The following is a 6,000-nucleotide window of genomic DNA, read 5'->3' on the forward strand; positions in this document are numbered from 1 at the left end:
AAACTAAAAATAGAACTACCCTATGACCCAGCAATTGCACTAGTAGGTATTTACCCAAGGGATACAGGTATGCTGTTTCAAAGGGGCACATACACCCCAATGTTTATAGCAGCACTGTCGACAATAGCCAAAGTATGGAAAGAGCCCAAATGTCCATCAGTGGATGAATGGGTAAAGAAGATGTGGTATGTATATACAATGGAGTATTACTCAGCAGTCAGAAAGAATGAAATCTTGCATTTGCAACTACACGGATGGAACTAGAGGGTATTATGCTAAGCGAAATTAGAGAAAGACAAATATCATATGACTTCACTCATATAAGGAATTTAAGATACAAAGCAGATGATCATAAGGGAAGGGAAGCAAAAATAATATAAAAACAGGGAGGGGACAAAACGTAAGAGACTCTTAAATATAGAGAACAGAGGGTCACTGGAGAGGTTGTGGGGGGGGAATGGGCTAAGTGGGTAAGGAGCATTAAGGAATCTATTCCTGAAATCGTTGTACTCTATGCTAACTAACTTGGATATAAATTAAAAAATAAATTTAAAATAACAAAGAAAAACTAAAAACATAATAATTTGCTCAGGAAGTTGGAGGATGTGCACTAAGGCAGCAGTGGTGAGAATGAAGAGAAGGAAAAGCACAAGAGATATTTTCTTTTCAGGTAGGATTGACAGGATTTGGTGACTGTTGGAAAGGGAGAAAGTGACCTGTGTGAACTCTGAGCTTTCTGTTTTGGGTAATGAGTGATGTGGTATTGTTCATGGGGTGAGGAGGAGAGGTGGAAAAATGGGTTTGGAAGGAAAGATGATTTCAGTTTCGGATATGTGGATTTAGAGTACCTGTGAAATGTGTATTGAGAGAGAGGTTTATGGACACTTGGATAAATAGACTAAATTAAAGAGAGAAGATCTGAAAACAGAAGTGGGGCGGGGGGTGGACAGCACATAAGTCCTGTCCGTGCCTTGACACTAGATGAGATTGCCCAGGGACCAAGAGATGAATGAAACTTAGCAATTGATTTTGTGTATATATTCATGTGACCTTTGAGCACTTAGAAGGTCATTATAAATACATTGACAAATAAGGGAAAGAAAGTCTTTGGTTAGGCTATTGTTTTGAGTTTTGGCTCATAACATGTGGTCCGTGGTGGTAAATGACATCTCAAGGTCCCTTCCCACATGAACAAAGGGAGATATTTTTAAGTGAAGCTCTATTTTACAATTACAACTGTAGGACAGCAGAGAAATCAGACTTTGAGCTGAGATAGCATTTTTCTCCTCCCCTCCAATTGAAGCTTTCTTTGAATTTGGAAATCATATCTTTCTTTATCTGGGTCAAGGACTTGAAGAAAGGCTAAGTGAGCTTGGTGCAAAACAGCATGTTCAGATGTTCACATTAATCCCGTTAAACTACTCACACAGAGAAAGTAGATGGCGAGAAAAGACAAAAGTAAAGAAATTTTTAACAGATGGTTTTTTTAATTATTTATTTAGCTATCTATTTCTGATTTACTTTAAACTTGGCTACTACAATCACTTTGAAAGCAAATCATGCCTCTTTGGTGAGTGGATAGCTGGTATTAATGGCTTTTGTTGCCATAGCCATTAAACTCCCCCTACCCCAAATCTTTGTGGAAAGTATTAAATATTCTCAGGGCGCCTGGGTGGCTCAGTCAGTTAAGCATCCTACTTCAGCTCAGGTCATGATCTCATACTCTGTGAGTTCGAGCCCTGCGTTGGGCTCTGTGCTGACAGCTCAGAGCCTGGAGCCTGCTTCAGATTCTGTGTCTCCCCCTCTCTCTGCCCCTCCCCTGCTCATGCTCTGTCTCTCTCTGTCTCAAAAATGAATAAAAACATTAAAAAAATATTCTCAGGATTCTGGTTTCTTTGGTTGTTCAAAACCTGTTTAAATGTACCATTAACACAACAATCCTTTAAGAATCTATAAGCCAAATGGTAGTGGGACTATTTGATTAATAATTATTCTGTGTTTAATTTTACGGAAAAAATCTTAAGACTGTAACAGATAAATCGGCATATGACATAAACATTTAATTTCAGAAAACAGTGCAAATTAGAATACAGGAGAGTTTATTGCATATGAGTTACAGAGATCTAAAATTTGAACAAAATTTAAGGTACATTTAAAATCTCATTCAATTCCAAAACATTTTTTTCATAGATAAACCTCATTACTAGAAAATATGCAGTGACTTTTTTTAACCATTATACTCCAATTGCAATGGACGTTGGCATCATGGTTTTATAAATAACAATATTCTTAGAGTAAAAACTGACTCAGCAATTCAGCCCCTCTGAAATTTATCTTAAATATTCTAAAAGAAAAAATCCACATACTTGAAATTTCTGTTGTAGTATTATCTAGAGAGCAATTGGCAAGAATCACAATGTCCCAAAAGATTCAAAATTTGCCTTAGAAATCATGGGTCTTGACTCAATATAACATTAAAATTATTAGAATTGGTAGTTGGTAAGACTATAAGGAAACAGGAAAACTGGTTGGTAGACACTTTGGGGGGTTAAGTATAAAGAAGGATACTTTATTTTGTACCTTGTAAATCCAAATACAAGGAAAAATAGTTTGCTCTTCATGTTTTACTTTGGCCAGAAGTAAGCTCTTTACAGCTAGCAACTCTGTCTTAGTCATCATCATTTCTCTAGTGCTCAGTAAATGTTTGCTAAATTGAACCTAATCTCTGCACATCTAATATGTACAAATGAAAGGGGTAGGGAATTTAAATGACTTTTAACTTAAAAATTCCCTAATGTCACTTTTCATATTATATGTAGGACACAGAGATATATAAGATATATCTCAAATTTTCAGAGATAATTTGGGGGAAAAAGTACAATCCATGATATGCTATCATAAAAATCCATTTAAAGGAAATATATTATTTATATATTGTACTATATAGTGGAGACCAGGTGCAAAATAGTATGTTCTGGATATGATACTATGATATTTTTGGATATTAGCATTCTAATCCTGGAAAATAGATAATCACAGTTAAAAAATATATTCACTGTGTTATCAGGTAATATTAGACAACAAAACACACATTACTGGTAAATGAAATTTCATACCATACATGCAGTTCTATTAAAAACAAATACTAGTAATGCACTGCAGAAATAAGGTTATTTTTTTTTTTTTTCTGATGTCTGATCTTATTTATTTGTTACTCTTAGACAAATCTCCTTTCTGTCTGAACTCAGAAGCTCTCAGAGAAGACAGCGTCTGTCTCTTGGCAATCTGTTCCTGGTGTTTTTCTTTGGCCTCCTTCAGTCTGTTGGCCACAGGTTTAGTATATTCTGCAGCCTCTTCCTTACTTTTCTTAGTGCACTGCTTCTTCCAAGCAGTATGCCGACGTTTGTTTTGGAGGACACATGGAGTAACAAGACGCTGAATCTTGGGTGCTTTGGTTCTAGGTTTTTTACTTTCAATTGATGCAAAGTTACTTTCGGATTTTTCCATCTCTCCCTCCTCCACCTTCTCTATTTTTCTTTATGTTTTCTATTTTTTGTGTGTGAAAACTTGCATCTTCTATTCTGGCACATACTATAATTGTAGAGATGTGATTTAAAAAATATCAGCTACCTCCAGTCTACCTCCAGATTGTGCGTGGGGATGTTCTCCTGCCTGTGGACATAGGAGCATCTTTGTCCCAGACCTTCAGCCATCATAGCCCTTTTATTCTGGAGGAGTTGTAAAGAACATAGACTTTGTTCAAAAAAGAATATGGACATTTATTTTTACCCTGGAAGCGCTGTGACTTGCGCTCAGGCATAGCTGCTCCAGTCAGGAAGGACGGGCAACAGCTGGGTCGGTGCTGAGTGGCCTGCAGCATTTGCTTGTAGTCGAGATAAATTTGCCCCTCAATCCCAAATTTTTCCTGAATGGATTAACAGGAAAGCCAGTGATGGTGAAACTCAAGTGGGGAATGGAGTACAAAAGCTATCTGGTATCTGCAGATGGCTATATGAACATGCAGCTTGCAAACAGAGAAGAATATACAGATGGAGCATTGTCTGGTCATTTGGGTGAAGTTTTAATAAGATGTAATGTTCTTTAATTCAGGGGTGTTGAAGAGGAAGAAGATGGGGAAATGAGAGAATAGCATCTTATGTGGTGAATTTATATGTATGTCCAGACAATAAACATGTTTTAAAAAAAAAGAATATGGACTTTGAAGTCACCTAGGCATTATTGAAACTGTTTCTGAAGTAAATCAGCCAAATATCCTTAGAAAGCCTCTCAATCTATTGAACTCACTTATTTTAAAAACTGGGTTAATAATATGACCTTATATGGTTTTGTGAGGAGCTAAAAGGGTAATTCTCATGAACAACCCAGCACTGCACCCAGGCATATTATAGACAACCATGATGGTTTCCTTCATATCTTCTATGAAAAATGCCTCACTGTATGAAGCACCTATGCCTTCTAAAGCAGCCCATGCCCTGCTTATTAATTTGCTTGGGCTGCCATAAAAAAGCAGTGCAGACTGGGTAGCTTACATGACAGAATTTTTTTTTTTTCAAGTTAGTTAACATACAGTGTAGTTTTTGCTTCAGGAGTAGAACCCAGTGATTCATCTCTTACATAGGACACCCAGAGCTCATCCTGAAAAATGCTCTCCTTAATGCCTCTCACTTATTTAACGCAGCCCCCACCCCACTCCCCAGCAACCCTCAGTTTGATCTCTGTATTTGAAAGTCTCTTATGGTTTGCCTCCCAATGTTTATAATACCGCTATCAACAATAGCCAAATTATGGAAAGAGCCCAAATGTCCATCGACTGATAAATGGATAAAGATGATATAGTGTGTGTATATATATGTATGTATATGTGTATATAGTGTATATAATGGATAAATATGATATAGTGTGTGTGTGTGTATATATATATATGTATGTATATGTGTATACACACACACACACACACACACGCACACACAATGGAATACCACTCAGTGATGAAAATTGAGATCTTGCCATTTGCAACAACATGGATGGAACTGGAACGTATTATGCTAAGCAAAATAAGTTAGAGAAAGATATCACATGAAATCACTCATATGTGGAATTTGAGAAACTCAACAGATGAACATTAGGGGAAGGGAAGGAAAACAAATTTATTTACAATTTTGAAAGCCAGAAGTCCAAGGTGTCAGTTTGGTTCCTTCTGAGGCTTTTCTCCTTGCCTTGTATATGGCTGTCTTCACACAGTCTTAACTCTGCCTGTTATGTGTATCCAAATGTCCTCTTGTAAAGACAGTAGTCATATGGGATTAGGGCTTACTCTAATCACCTCATTTTAACTTAATTGCCTCTTTAAAGACCCTACCTCCAGATACAATTACATTCTAAAATACTGGAGGTTTGGATGAAGATATTAATTTTTGTTGGGACACAATTCAGTCCATGCCCTGCCCTCTTCACTTTGGATTTTTAAGGTTTATTTATTTTGAGAGAGAGAGCACATGTAAGAGAGTGGTAGTTGGGTAGGGGCAGAGGAGAGACAATATCCCAAGCTGTCACCATAGAGCTCATCGCGGGATCAATCTCACCAAATGTGAGATCATGACCTGAGCCGAAATTAAGAGTTGGATGCTTAACTGACTGAGTCACCCAGGTGCCCTCACTTTAGATTTTAGAGACGTGTTCCAAGGAGAAGCTCTGTTGAGATCCCAGCCAAGTCTACATGGACAATACTTCACCTTTACTATTATCTACATTGTTTCACCCTGTATGTTTGAAATGTATTGGCAGTAGTTGCAAATGCATACACATAGAAAAAAGGTAAAAGGGAGTTGACATGTTTGGTGAGTATGCTCTTGAATATGCTATTAATTCTTTCACTCACACATTGAATGGGTTTGTCCACACACATCAATTGAGCGTTCACCATATCCCAGGCATTGCTATAGGCCTTGGGAGGTGAGAAGAACACATTGTGTTTGCCTT

General features: G+C 37.3%; 1 pseudogene; it reads left to right on the forward strand.

Annotated features, from left to right (window-relative positions):
- Window positions 1-4,394, forward strand: part of LOC109268180 (uncharacterized) — a 112,322-nt pseudogene extending 107,928 nt beyond the window's left edge.
- Window positions 4,395-6,000: the final 1,606 nt, after the last annotated feature.

This window comes from Panthera pardus, unplaced genomic scaffold, assembly GCF_024362965.1.
Source record: "Panthera pardus isolate Hobbes unplaced genomic scaffold, ASM2436296v1 HiC_scaffold_24, whole genome shotgun sequence".
Taxonomy (NCBI): Eukaryota; Metazoa; Chordata; class Mammalia; order Carnivora; family Felidae; genus Panthera; species Panthera pardus.